The sequence below is a fragment of the Ursus maritimus genome, unplaced genomic scaffold, assembly GCF_017311325.1.
Source record: "Ursus maritimus isolate PB19 unplaced genomic scaffold, ASM1731132v1 scaffold_27, whole genome shotgun sequence".
NCBI lineage: Eukaryota > Metazoa > Chordata > Mammalia > Carnivora > Ursidae > Ursus > Ursus maritimus.
In genome coordinates this window covers 34,990,706-35,005,827 of record NW_024425230.1, presented here as the reverse complement: position 1 = coordinate 35,005,827, position 15,122 = coordinate 34,990,706, and the positions used below count along the sequence as shown (strand labels likewise).

Here is a 15,122-nt window from a genome sequence, read left to right as displayed (position 1 = left end):
AGAACCAGGACCTCAGATGCCTGCCCTTTGACTACTTCCCTCCACGAGGCATTTTCAGGGCACGTCTGGCTTCCTTACCCAACATCACTAACAGAAACACCAAACTTGGGACTCATGGGATTTCAGGGGTGGGATGCTATCAGCAGACCAAACTTTCAGATTAGTGAAACACAAACAGCAGAATAGAACAGACTAGACAGAATGTCGTTGTCACCCTTTCATGTGTAGGGCACTTTCTGCATTTCGAAGAACATCTACATGTATGTTACCATTTGACCTCCACGACAACCTTGTGATGTGGGTAGCAAAGGGTAGCCTGCTGGACAGGGACTCTGAATGTGAGGCTTGTACCTTGAGTCTCCCGTCGTGCTTTCCTGGGGACACTGAACCCCTGGGCTGAGTGTGGGAGGGTGATGCCCAGGGGTACCTACTTGAAAGAGACCTATCGTACAGGAACAAGCAGTTACTTCTGCACTTTTTTTTTTGCTCTGCAAATGGATACAGTTTCATCATTAGAGTCATTGAATTCGAGTCCCAGAGGGCAAACTGGAACACCTTAGAGTAGGGATATTAGATGTAGCTAATGTCAATTGATAATTCGTGCTGCCTAGAGCACTGAGTTAAGAAAGATTCTGAGGTCAGGTCTGTGTTCAGTGGGCAAGGCTACTGTGATTCATGAGCAGGGCCTGCTATGGATGAGGACAGCGGCAGCAAGTTGCCACGTAGCCGCCGATCCCGTCTTCATGATTCCAAATCTGCCACATGAATTTAGTGCCATGGCCCAGAGTGGGGGTGGGGCAAGAGGAGAACTTGACTCTTTCTAAGGCCCAGACCATGACCAGACTTCTCAGCCGGGTTAGCAGCAGGCAGCCTCAGGGAAGAGGACCCCGGTCTTGGCCAGTAAGGGCACGTGATGGAGGAGAGAGGGACGCTAGTGTCCCCTGTGCAGAGCTGGGAGGTGGGTAAAGAGCGGGTGAAGAAGTGGAGCTGCAGATGAAGAACTCCAAGTCTGTCCCAGGAGCGGACACACATACTCACACCCATGCACACACCCACGCACACACATATACCTGTGTGCGCGCACACACACGCTTGCGCACACAGATGCAACACACACACATTTATATGCACAGGCCACACACATGCCCTGATTGTGCACGGCACTTTATCTGGCTCCCTGGTGCCCCCTGGAGACACCCCATGGCTGTCCCGGTCCTGCTCTTTCGGTGTCTGACCTCAGCAGCAGGAGGTGGCCCGGAATAAGAGGAAGGCACATTCTGGCTCTCAGGACCCCCCTCCCCCCACCATTTCCTGGCCCGGAGGGCGAGGGCCAGGGAAAATAAGGCCAAAAATTGTGTCTTTGAGGTCTTCCCACTACCGGTGCTTCTTGTGTGAACACGGCCAGAGGGATCCTTCCGAGACCTGTGAGGTCCCGTCACTCCTCAGCCCCATTCCCTCCACCAGGTTCCCACCCCACTCAGTCAGAGCCAGGCTCCTTACCCGCAAGTCTCTATGTGACCACCCCCGCCCCCACACTGTTCTCTCTGCCCCTCATTTCCTGTCTTCCCCCTCCAGCCTTCTGCTCCAGCCATGCTTTCCCTTGTCCTTCCTGTATCTGACAGCCTCCGCTCAGCGTCTTTGCCCTGGCTGTTCCCTCTGCCAGGAAGGCTCCTCTCCCACTTATCCGCATGGCTCACCCCTTAAATCACTGGCATTCCCGTTTCAGTGCCATTTCGTCCACCTCCAGGCCACCCTGTCACTCTCTATCCCCCTTCTTCACTTCTCCTGAGAGCACTGATCACAAACATATTATATATTTATCTGTTTCTTATCACGTGGCTGATAGTTGATAACATTCTCATGTTCTCTTTAGTGGCATGAGACACTGCTGTCCCCTCACTGCTCGTACTTAGGGCCTGAGTAGAGACCTAGCCCTTGGTGTGTGGTCATAGAGATCGACTGATTGGATGGTTGGGCACCAGGTGCCACACGGGGCTGGGATGCCCTCTCCCCTCCACGAGGAAAAGGAGAAAGAAAAGTCTGTTTACTGAGCCTCGGGGGCCACGTGCTCCGCCTTTGGGGTCTGCTGGGAGAAGCACATGGAGAGAAGGCAGGCCTCCCTGTGCTCCTCCCCTCACTTGGGGGTCTGTCTAGGACCAGTCCAGTCTCCTCCCCACCCCCATCCTCAACCTTCTGGGGGAAGGATTAGTGAAACTGGCCACAGGGAAGGGGACAAAAACCCTCAGGGCCGGGGCGTTAAGTTACAGAGTGAGGGCTTCTTCCCTGGCTCTGGCGTTTGCTTCCGACCAAACGGAGTCAGAGAATGGATTTCCTACATGGGATGTCAAGTCAGATGCTCTGACCTTGGCTCCCAACAGAACCTCTGGTCCGCTCCTCTGATGGCAGACGGCTTTCATGCTTGGAGAACGTACTCTTCTCAGACATTTATGGATCCCGAGTACCAATAAAACAAAACAAAGTTGTTTTTGACGGGAATCGACAGGCCGATTGCAGAGACTGGGAGCCTGGCTGGGCAGTTCGCCACTTCTCTGCCCCGGATATCGATGACGGAGGGGGGAGATCCACAACGCTTGGGCTGCTCTCCTGAGGACCGTGGCCAAAGTTACATCAGCTGCTGCTCCCTTTTTCAGAAGCACATCTGTCTTTTTAAAAAGCACCAGTCAGTCCCAAGAAGGGATGGAAGCCACGGCCCTGAACTTGAGCACCCCTCCAGGCTAAGGGGAAGGCCGCTGCCTGGCTACCAGGTGGGGCAGTCCCAGTCCCAAGTGTTGGCCGACAGCTCCCCAACAGCTCCACGGGGAATGCTCACTTGAGCCAAGGGGGCGGCTGTTGCGTGTCCACACTGTCAGTCCATTTTCACTGCTCGCCCCCCGGCCCTGCCCCGCCCCAGCCCTGTCCCAAATCCTCCACGCAGTCCCAAGGCCTCTGCAGACTCCTCTTGTGGTCCATTTTCCTCTGGCTCCTTGCAGGGCAGTCGCCAGGGGCCCCTTTCTGCACCCCAGATGCCCCTGGCTTCCTCCCACCCCGGGGCCTTTGCACCTGCTGCTTCCTCGGCCTGAGCCTCTCTGATGAACTTCTCATCCCCAGCAAATCTCAGCACAAATGTCACATCTATTCCCCCCCCCCCCCAACGACACCAGGTCTTGCCTAAGGATCTTATCGCCTCTTGTACTTGCTAATAGGTGACTGGTGACTTCTTATCACAGTAATTAGACACAGCCAGGGTGATCCTTTGATTGCTCCTGTCTTCCTCAGGATGGCCAGAAGCACCCTGCCTGGGGCTAGCCCCGAACACCACAGAGGGGTGAGCCAGATGAGAAGAGAGTAGGGACAGGAGAGTGGAGAGTAAGTGCCCTGTGACCACAGGGCCATGGTTGTTAGGGAAGGCAGGGACCGCTGTGGGCTGGGGGGGTCAGGAAGCTTCTGGAGCTGAGATCTCAGCCTGGAAACGGAATGCATAAGCCTTGGTGAGGTTGTAAGCAGGAGTTCCTAGTGCAAAGGGAAGGAGAAGAGAAGAGCCTGCCTGCCTGATGGTGTCAGAATTGCCCGGTTCCTCCCACCCTCCTCCCAGGCTCCCCGAGGGCGAGGCCAGACAAGGAGGGAGCATGGCTTCTAGTTCGGGGAGAGCTTGTTAGAAGCCTGGCTCCAGCTTTCATTCTCATGGGTGACCCGAGGTCAGTTACTTCGTTCTGGTTCTCAGTTGACGCATCTATAAAATGGGAATGATAATCCCCACCTTGAAGGGCAGTTGACCAGACCAAAGGCAGTAACTCACCTGCGCCTACTGTGTGGAAAGCACTCAGTACATCTCGGTGGAAGTGAATTGAGTCAAGGTTCCCTGTTCTCTGAGCTGCCTCAGTGCCTTTGCCCATGCCGTTCATCTGCCCTAGAAGGCCTTTCCTTCCTTCTCAGACGTCAAGGCCCAGGTCTGATGACACCTCGGCTACATCGTGGTCCTTCCTCTGGGCTGCGCATAGCGACTTTCACACTCTTCCTGGGATCAGAGTAGCTTCTCCCTCCGCCTTCCTCTCTTCCCTGTGTCTACACTACTCAGGGCCACACCCAGGAGTGGCTTCTTATCTTGATTCCGTACCCGGAGGCCACAGGAACTCTTGCCTGCTGGATTTCTAGCCTTCTGAGAATCTGTGCTCAGAACCAGAACCTGCTGGCTTCTTTCTGCCTCAGTTTACCTCCCAGCTCTGTGGCTCAGGTCCTAACAGCCCCCTGCCGCTTAGATTATGATAATAACACGGATGGCATCCACTAGGTACCAAACACTGTTCTAAATTTAATTCATCCTCCCAATACCCTTTTGAAGTACATTATATTCTCATTTTACAGATGAAGAAACTGAGGCACAGGCTGGGAACCGGCTGGGTCACATGGCTAGGAACGGCAGGGATTCACTCCTGCCCTGAGAGCCACCTGCCTCCATCGAACCTCCTCTCCTCCGTCAGCCCCACCCCTCCCCGCACTTGAACTCCTCACCCTCGCGCTCCCACCCAGGCTGGACCTCATCCCACCCCCTGCTTCTTAAACATTCCCCTAAATCCCGCACGCTAGAGAGCTGCTCGGTGAACCCCTGACCATAACAGATAGGATCCGAGGGACCAGCTGTGCCAGAAGTTGCGGCCAGAGTCCCAAGGACCTTGAAAGCACCAGATTGGCAGTGACAGCAAGAAGCAGCCACTCGGGAGAACCTCAGAGTGCACACCTCGCGGCAGCCCTGTGTGCCTGGCCCCCGGCCCCCGGCCTCCGCTCACTCCCTGGGCCCTGCTCGGGGCCACGAACGCACCTGTGTAAGCAAACGCTTTCGTTTTCCTTGGACAAGATGAGCTGGGATGGGGGCGAGGGAGGCGGAAATGTGACCCAAACTCTCGGATTGTCTCCCTCTTCTCAGTTTTACTTGGGCCCCAAGAATCTTCACGTCTAAACGCCGATCACACGGATGCGGGTATGCGTGTGGGGGAACCCTGAAACTAGCTTAAGCAAAAAGAAATGGTAAAGTGGACTCCTTGCGGCTGGGGAAGACAAAATAACACATTTCCAAAGTGAGATGGAAATGAGATTTCAGTGCCTGCCTGTTTTGCCCCATCGGCATTGCTGTCCCTTCTGCCTGGCCTGGGCAAACCACAAAAGTATGATGATTCCTGCTCTGCCACCAGCCACCTTTCCCTTCTGCCCCAAGCCTGTTGTTCCAAAGACAGGCATCTAGGAAAGCGATGCCAGGTTTGGGGGCATGGCTGGCAAGGCCCCAGGGCCCTCCCTAGTCTAGGCCCCCCGTGATAGGCGCTAGTGAGATATAAGAGTAGGGATAGGAGGAGGGAGCACGTGGTCCCCTCATCAGAGAAGCTTCTAGCACATGGAGGGAAGAAGGCCTGTCCTGGAGAGAAGGTGGTCCCAGCCCGGGGTGCCCTCCAGCTCTGGGGAGAAGCAGGGAACCTGCCCCTGGGGGTCCTGCTGTCCTCTAGGAAACCTAGTAACTACACGCTCCCTCAGGAAGCCCCCAGGAGGGTGGGATCTGGGCTCTGCCCTTGGGAGCCCCTGGCAGGTGGAAGAAGTGTGCAGTCCTTTCCCCGTGGGTAGCTGCTCGAACCACAGGGCGACCACACTGGCCCCCCAGCTTGTCTCGGGAAGCAGCTCTGCCCATAGCTCCACTCGTTAAGTGTGGGGTTAGACCCATACGCTGAGCAGAGTGGGTTTCCCACATCGACTCCCAGTGCCAAGACTGTGATAGGAGGACAAGGGCTGGGTTCCATTTATCTCTTCCTTCCCAACATAGGGTTTGGGACCCACTGGGTGCTCAGTCAAATGTGTTGAACTGAAGTAGATTATTGAGCTCTGCCTAACAACGATGTACAACAAACACTGCTAAGCGTTCCCACTTGACTTGGGGCTGGGCCATAGGAGGCAGAAGGAAAAGTGAGCCAGCTCCCAGCTGAGGTCTTACAACACTTTGTTTCTGTTTGTTCACTTGCACTTCTGCCATCGTCGTGAGAAGTCTTTCACTCAGGCTCGCGCGCTGATGCCAGGAAAAGGACGAAGGATATTTGGAGCTGAGCTGCCCCAGCCAACCCCCGCTGAGATGGGCCATCCCCAGGACGCATGAGCAAGCCCGGGCAGACCAGTAGAGCTCAGTGTAGGTCAGCTGGTGCCAGGCATATGAACTACATAATTGTTGGGTGTCGCTCAGATTTTGGGGGGTTATTTGTTATGCGGGGTTACGGTAACGATTGGTAACTGATTTGGTCTAGCTCTTAAAGGATGGACAGTCAGGAAGGGGAAGGAACGGTTTCATAGAGTGATTGACAAAGACACAGGAGAGGGAGGCTGGGGATCTGTGGGGACTCATGGTTTCTGGGGTAGCAATCCGATCATTCCCTTCGCAAGGGCTCACGCGGAAGGCCAGAGTGAGACGGGGCTAGACCGGGTCCTAGCCGGTCAGGGAGCAGTGTGGCCCAGCCATGGTCATGACCTGAGCCATGCACCCAGCCTTAGAGCTTCGCTGCCGTGCCTTGTCAGGACACAGAAGGCAGACACGGGGGCAGCAGACATACAGACAGACGCTGAGCACCGATTCTGGGCTCCAGGTAAGATCTGTGCAGCCACACACCCTCCACGGCACAAGGGCCCTCCTGTACCTCATTTTATTTCCTCCCAATTGCCAGGGCTCATGAACCCCTCCCCCTACCCCCACCCCCAAACAACTGGACACTGGGTCAAAGGAGTAGCAAATTTGTTATCAGGGAAGGGGAAAGTATTCGGATGTTATTTTTCCGAGCAAGCAGAGATCTTAGAGATCAAGTCTCTAAGTCTAGCAGTCTCCAAACTTTATTTTTCTGCAGTGAATCCCAGCTTCTGGGAACAGAATCTACACATGAAATTCAGACACAAGAGGTTGAGCTTGGGGTTAGGAGTGGGGGACAAGGAGTACCTCTTCACCCCCACTGAGCGTCCTAAGACAATTCCTTGGAACCCTGGGGTGTCCTGGAACATAGTTTGAGAACCACCTGATCAGATTTAAGACCCTGACTTATTGTCATAAATGAAAGCGCTAAGGCTAGGTGAGAGGTGGGGATTTGTGCAAAGTCACCAGCTTTTTTTTCACGCCCATCTTTGTTCACTGCCAGGCCTTCTGCATGACCTTTCCCTTCAGTCCTTCAATCCAGTAAACATCTATGTGGGTCTGCGAGGCTTTAGGTTCCATGCTCAGTAGTGGGGACGCGAAGTCGATAAGACATGTGGTCTTCAGAGTCAACAGTCATGTGGGTGGGCCAATGGACATGCGAGCTGGTCAGCAGAGCCCAAAGCGAGGCCAGGAGAAAGTTAGACCAGGGCGGGGTGATCTGGGTTCTAATCTCAGCATTGGCACTCCCTTGGCCGTGTGTCCATGGAGAGTCCCTACGCCTCTGTGGGCCTCAGTTTCCCCATCGGTAAATTGAGAGGGTTCTGCTGTTTGCCATTTCAGGCCCCGTCCCCCCGCACGTCAGTAAGGTTCTCTTGGGCAAACACACAGCCAGCTTCGATGTCGGCACGCGAGCATCTGTCTTGAGTCTTTGCAAACAATTTAGAAATTGGAGGCCCGGCCGTGTGGAGGAATGCAAACTCATCTTAACGTTGGCCGGAGCCAAACACATGTAGGAAGGGAACTCTCCAGGCAAAAATGATCATATTTTGCATTTCCGAGCCAAAGGGAAGGACGGAAGAGAACTATCATGGAGCGCTCTCCAGTGTGTGGGCCCAGCTCCCTCTCCTTGCCTGAACCCTGGAGACCAGGCCCCAGGGCCCCCCTTCCCTGGCTGCGGTGGCCGGGCCCGCCCAGCTGTCAGAGGGGTGGCCTTGGTGGGGGTCCAGGCAGTGTGGTCACCTTTCCAGGAAAGCCCAGCCCTGCCCTGCCGCTGGACTGTGCTGCCGAAACCCCAGGGAGATCGGGAGCATGTGGCAGGGGACAGCATGGCTCCCTTCAGAATTCTCTTACTTCAGAAATGTGGATGCCAGGCTTTGGGGACTAACTCCCTGAGTACAAGGCTATGTGATCTTAGAATGACTGAGGCTTCTCTCTCCTTGGGATCTTCTAGGAATGGGAGCAAGGACCCCTTCACTGGGGAGAACTGCCTGGAGGACCATACCAAGGTCAAAGGCCAGAGGAGGGGCTCCTGACAACTCAGAAATATAGTGCCCACCTCCTGAGAGCTACTGCCCTGGTAAGTAGAACGAGGCCAGGCATCAGGAGCACTGGGGTATCCCCTAGCTTCTGCAACTGGCTGAACCTTGAACAAGGCACTTCTCTCTGGGCCTCAGTTTCCCCTTATTGAAAATGAGGACGCTGGACCGGGTGGTCTAAGAGCCTTGACAGTCGGAATGTTCTGAGTCTATGTGACCCTTCGCCTCTGGATTCACTTCCAGATCCATCTCCCGTCGGAGGGGAGAGTAGGCAGACGAGCCCTGCGCACCCCAAGAGGGCAAGCAGACGGCCATTGCCCTGCAAGTCCCTGCCAGATTGGCTTCCGGGACTGGGGCCATTCCCCCTCCCTCCAGCACTTGGGTCCCCCTCAGCTTCAAGCCACTTCTGAAAGTGAACTGGGACACCCTCCCACCTGCCCCCCGCGGCTCAGCACTCAGGGGACCAGCCCACTGCTAGAATTGGGGGCTGTGATGGGGGGGGTGGCACGCAGGTCTGGGGATTCCAAGCCAGTCTGACCACCAGGCCCTGACGGCCCCCTGGTGCTTTCGAGCAAACCTGCCCCAACTCGGGTCTTTACTCCTGCAAAAGACCACCCTGTTCTCCACCTTCTGTAATCAACTCCTCAGCATCTTGCTTCTTTACAAAATGACGGCCCTTCTGGATGGATTTCATGTCTCTCTGCTGACTAGTCATCATCCCACTGCCTTTTTCTCGGAAAGAAGCGCTATGGAGTCCACCCTCCATCATAGCCCTCCAACCACAAGCGTCGCCAGCCCAGCACCATCCTTCTTTTTCCTTCCCTCTTTTGAAGCAGGAGGGAACCTTATCTCTGGACGGAATCTCAAAATCCTTGGTCCTCCACCCCCCCACCCCAGTCTAGTGCAGGTCAGAACAGGCCCACTGAGGTAGCCCGGTGCAATGATTTCCCCCGACGGAGTGCAGAAGAAGGAGCGGATTCAGGGGACGCAGGCGCCATCCCTCTCCTCAGACTGGTAGAGAAGGGAGGGAGAGGACTTCGTGTGGGGGCTTCCGTGAAAGGCGTCATCCCTCTGCATGGAAGGGGCACACCACTCACGTCTAGGGGAACTGCTCGGGGCAGGGATCTCATCTGGGAACCAGCGTGTCCCCAGCCTGCATTCCCTGCTGCCTCTGACTGCTGCTCTAGGGGAATCAGTGGCTCCCAGGAAGGGCCCCAGTTCAATGTGTATTTTCATGTCCTCTTGGACGTTACATGGGTGAAAAAGAGCACATCGGAATCAGACCACTTCCTTGCGGGTATGATGAGGGGGCCTAGACATTGTCTCTGGGTGAGTTCCAGGTTCCCCCTGAGCCCCGCGTCTTGAAAAGCCTTCCTATGTGTACAGAGGTGGACAAGAGCTTTCATGTTCAGGGTCTCACTGGGTCCAGGAGGCTTCTTTTTTTTTTTTTTTTTTTAAGATTTTGTTTATTTATTTGACAGAGATAGAGACAGCCAGCGAGAGTGGGAACACAAGCAGGGGGAGTGGGAGAGGAAGAAGCAGGCTCCCAGCAGAGCAGGGAGCCCGATGTGGGGCTCGATCCCAGGATTCCGGGATCACGCCCTGAGCCGAAGACAGACGCCTAACGACTGCGCCACCCAGGCGCCCCAAGGGTCCAGGAGGCTTCTAACGCACCGTCTACGCAGAAGGAACACTACTGCTCTCGCCTCCCCGCCTCTGCTGCCCATCTCCTCCACCTGTGTGCCTTCTCTTACTGTCCGCCCTCTCTTCTGCACCCGGCCTTGAGCAGGGCCCCGTGTGTGTCCCACTGGCCCTGGCATTTTGCTCACCTCGTCCCCACTGCATCCTGACCCTCTCCTTCCCAGCTCGGGGGGAGAGTCCAGGGGCAGAAAGCACGCCGCGTCCTGCACCTGCATGCCCTGGGTCCCTAGTGTTTCAAACAGTAGTCACTCGACAAACATGAAGTGAGCACACACCCCAAGGGTGGGCTTGGGGCTCTCTCACCAACGGGAAACAGAGGCTCAGGGGCGGCCCACTTGACCAAGGTCATCTAGCTGGCGAGGCATGTTCAGAGCAGGGATCCAAAGCTACTCCTTTCCCGAATCTCCCAGGGGGATTCAGCTGCCACTCTCAGAGCACCGACCCAGCCCCAGGGATGGGCCAGGTGTCTCAGTATAGTACTTCACTGAATCCTAACATGTGATTAGGGATTTGATCCCCACTGGACAAGGGGGGAAATGGAAGCTCCAAGACCACCTTGCCTGTGGCCCGGGTGCTGGTGCTGAGGCCTCACCCTGTCTGCTTCCCAGGTGACACGTGGGAGCGCCCCCTCCAGGTCAGCTGTGTCTGTGAGCGAGCAGGTGGGGCAGGGGCGAGCTCTCCTTGGTGGGGTTGGATAAGACCCTCTACTCCCCCGCACCCCGACTCCCCGCATTCCTGGACCAGAGATAGCTCTGTCTTTGAGGATTTCACTTGGGCTGAAGCATTGCAGACCCTAGGCTAACCTGAGCTTTGGTGCCAAAAGGAAGGCTACTGTCACCAGGTCAAGGCGGCTTCTGTCCCTCTTCAGCCCTGATCCCTGTACAGTGTCCAGAACACAGCTGGATCGCAATAAAGTGGACTGAACAGACTCATGAACGAACTCACGAATGAATGAGCATATGAGCTTATCAAATTAACTTGATGTTCATCTAAGAAAGACCTAAGCTGATGGGACCCAGGGCAGCCGTGACTCTGCCCACTGCCCACTGTCAATTCACCCTCTGCTCTCCCCAGTCAGGCTCTGCCCTGCGCTCCTGCTTGCACGCTGGGTGCCGGGGGCCTCGCAGCCCTCCTGCCCTGGCCTGCCTACCTCTCTCCTCTACTTCAGCCTCCTTGTCTCATCCAAATCTCAGCTGTTCTCTGTCCTATTCCCGTAGGGTCCTAAGGCTTGCTGATGTGTGACTTAGCACAAATAAATCCTCTAAGTCAGAAGCGATCCGACATGGGCTGGGCGGCCGTATGGAGTAGGGGGTCCCACCGCCGCCGGGCGCTCTGGAGGAGAGCAAACACTTGCTGGGCCAGGTGGGCTGCGGGCTGAAACAGAGACGCTTGCATAAGCATCCGGAGAGGGGAGACGGAGAGAAGGAGACCGTGCTGGCGAGAGCAAGGGCTGTCCTCTTTATTTTTTTTGAGAAATCAGGCGTTTGCCAATGTGCTGGTTAAGCAGATGTCAAGCTCATGGAAAACAGGCCTAAAAATTGAAAACAGCAGACACCAAACTGAAATTTGCTCTAATTAACATTGTTTTTGCTCCCAGCCTTGGACAGCCATCTCGTGCCATCACCTCCTTCAGGAATAAGACTCACAATTTCATGAAAGCCAGTGCATTTTTCTGCCTTACGTCATTCACTCCTTTTTCTAGCCAGCGAAAAGTGATCGAAATGGACTGCTTTCCTTAAGTTTTCAAAAACTGCTGTAAGGAGCTATAAAAACATACAATATCGGCGTTATGTACCTCTGTGTTCCAGGTTCACTTAAAGTACGATAAAGCCTCGATCAACTAACCCCCTGCCCCCAGTACACACACCACAAGCCGCCTGGGGGACCGCAGTCAAGAGATGTGACCCCAAATTACACCTGTAGGACCCGGCCGAGCAAGTGGACCTTGGGCTGCTGCCTTTCTCCACTCACCCCAAAGTGGCCCAGGCTCCTGTGAACCCCAGATTACACCCAGCGCAGCCCAGACCTGCTCTCTGAGCCCCATGGTCAATGCCCAGCTGCCCGCGGATATTTTCATTTGAATGTCTCCTGGCATCTCGCTTCATGTGACCAAAAAGTTGTCTTAGGTGTTCCCTCCCCAATGGGCTTTCCCCAAAGACTCCCCATTTCAGGACCTGGAGTTACCAGCCACCTGACTGCTCGAGTTAGAGGCTTGGAAGTCAGTCCTCAGGATTCTCCTTCACTTTCAGGCAGCAAGTCCTGCAGGCTCCGCCCTCTCGATTGCTCTCGAATGTGTCCCCTCTTCTCTGTTTCCTCCCACGCCACCCACACCAAGTCATTCTCATCCTTCTGTGCCTGGACCTTTGCGAGAGCCTTCCAATCAGCCCCTCACTTCTACTTTTGCTCAGCTCCATGCTACGCTCTTCACAGCAGCCAGGGTGATCCTGGCACTTTCCTGCTGAAAACCCTCCAGGGTCCTCCCACTGCATTTAGGGTAGATTCCAGACCTTCCCTGGGGCTCCCCAGGCCCTGCAGGCTCTGTCTGTTCCTGCTTCACGATCTTCTTCACTTTCTACTTCCAACCATACTGACTTCCTCCCTGCTCCGCAAACCCACAGAGTTCTTGCCACCTCAGGGCCTTTGTACTTGCTGTTCCTTTGGTCGGGAACATTATTCCCCAAGATCTGTGCTCAGCCAGCTCCTATCAACCTCCAGTTTTCATGTTCTGGTCTCAGAGAAATCTTCCCTGGCCATGCTATGGAGAGCCATTATTCTCCCTCAAAGCATCTGCCTTATGTCTTTTACAAATAAAGATAACTACAGTTGGTTATAAGAGCTATTTGCTCACTTGGACATGGTCCCCTCTGCCCCTGGAGTTTAAGTTCCAGAAGGAAAGGGACCAGTGGTGTGCTGGGGAGAGCATGGCCATATAGCTGAATGTGTGCAATCTTCCCTTTCAGTGATGTCATGGCGGTGGCTTTTAACGGACCACAATGGGAAGATTTACACCACGGTATTTGGCAAATGCTACAAATAGGGACTCTTCCCATCTCCCAAGAGCCAGAGCGAGTTGTTAAACATTTATCAGTACTCTCCTGGAAGGGACTGCATCTGTCTGTCTCCCTACCTTACCCTCAGCATCTGGAACAATGCCCAGCACACAATAAGTACTCCATATGCATTTGTTAAAAGAGAGGGGTAGGGGGAAAATGAATAAAAGCACTCGGACCTCCAAGAGTCTCATATACTAACTTGCCAACAAGGAGTAGAAGGGGAATGTGAGACTTGGAGCCTCAGAGAGGGAGAGAACTTTAGAGTACTGAATTTGGCTCCAGAAGTCCTGGTTCTAATCCCAGCATAGCTTTTAAGTTGTTTTACAACTTGGAAGAGTTTCTTCTTCTTCCTGACCCTGCTCTCTTATCTGTAAAAGGCACACACTGCTAGATGCTCTCTTAACGTACAGTTACCACTTTATCCTCCCCCCTGCCCCCCCCCCAAGTCACTGCACTGCACTACACAACTGCAGAGGGTGCTGTTTATATTGTAGTTGATTGAGTTATGCAGTGCACATAACGCACAACTGTACGTGGCGGCCCTGCCCGCTCTGATCCTGGCTACTGGCCATTTCAAAGGAAACCGAATTGGACAGTGAGTTCCTCCCTTTCCTGACATACTAACCAGCTCAAAGAGCTCAGACAGTTTGGTTTTGGTTTTCCAATTCCTAAGATTATTTCCTGCTTGTCATGGGTGTGTGGATCAAGAGCCCTGTGCATCCAGGGTTAGCTCCAGCCCAGGGAGTGTTTGGGCAAAGTAAGAGCAAGACAAGGCTTAGGATATGCAATTTGTGGCAGGGCTTTCCCTCGGAGGAGAGGAAGCAGCTCAGCTGGGCCTGGAGAACTGCTGTGCCTGTCTGCCCTGGTCTTTGAATATGAACTAAAAAAAGGAATTGTGGGGGCCTTCCCTCCCAAGCCTGCAGGGCCCGCCCTACAGTGAATACAACCCACACCCATTTGAAAAGTTCTCTGGCTGCGCAGAGCTCAACATAGATCCAGCAGAACCCGAGTTAAGCTGGATGCTATTGGCTATGCTTGATGGGGGTGGAGAGTAGTAGGGAGGGGAAGTGTTTGGTTCCCAGAAGGTTATGCAGAAGCCCTTTCTTTGGGTTTTGGTGTATGTCCATCCCTTATGTTTTAAAAAGTATCTCTAATGTCTATTGTCACTTCAAGGTCCTTAGTAGAGTCAAGGGCTCATGACTCCATCTGCCTTTGCTGGAAATCAAAGGTCTGTCTTGTGAGGTGGTGAGCTCTCTGTCACTGGATGGATGCAAGCCAAGGATGGCCATTTGTCTGGGATAGTCAGGTTCCAAGTTTCCTCTTGGGCAGATACTTGGTCATGAGGCCTTGTAAGAGGCCCCTGAGGCCCAGGACTGTTCATGGACCTGTGGATGAAGAAGGGCCAACCGTGCAGTGGGTCCACTCACACTCTAGATGAAGTTCTTTTAAAAAAGAGTCCCTGGGGTGCCTGGGTGGCTCACTCGTTAAGCGTCTGCCTTCGGCTCAGGTCATGATCCCAGGGTCCTGGGATGGAGCCCCACATTGGGCTCCCTGCTCACTGGGAAGCCTGCTTCTCCCTCTCACACTCCCCCTGCTTGTGTTTCCTCTCTCACTGTCTCTCTCTGTCAAATGAATAAATAACATCTTTAAAAAAATAAAAAATAGGGGCGCCTGGGTGGCACAGCGGTTAAGCATCTGCCTTCGGCTCAGGGCGTGATCCTGGTGTTATGGGATCGAGCCCCACATCAGGCTCCTCCACTGTGAGCCTGCTTCTTCCTCTCCCACTCGCCCTGCTTGTGTTCCCTCTCTCACTGGCTGTCTCTATCTCTGTCAAATAAATAAATAAAATCTTTAAAAAAAATAAAAAATAAAAAAATAAAAAAGAGTCCCTGCCATCAACTTTGTCATGTCACATGTGGTCTTTATAGTCAAAGTTGAGCTTCTGGCTCAGGAACTGTTCATAGAAACATGGAAGAATAGGCCAAACGCTTACTTCAGAAGTCTTAAGAGGTCATACATGGCTCACTCAAGTTTAGTACTGAGCCTGAACCTGACCCAGAGGTCATCGTCGGCAGGCCCAGGCTTCTTCACGACCTCCGACTCAGAGGGGCAGTGAGAGACGCAATGGTTTCCACGTCTGTAACATTCAGGGTTGACTCAGACTGGCCCGTTTGGGCCAAGTCA

The 15,122-nt window shown here is 54.1% G+C and overlaps 1 protein-coding gene across 1 annotated transcript in view; it reads right to left on the bottom strand.

The window, feature by feature from the left end:
- The window catches only part of ITGA11 (integrin subunit alpha 11), a 111,278-nt gene that overhangs the window by 80,527 nt on the left and 15,629 nt on the right, over positions 1–15,122 (bottom strand). The gene's annotated exons all lie outside the window — the stretch shown is intronic.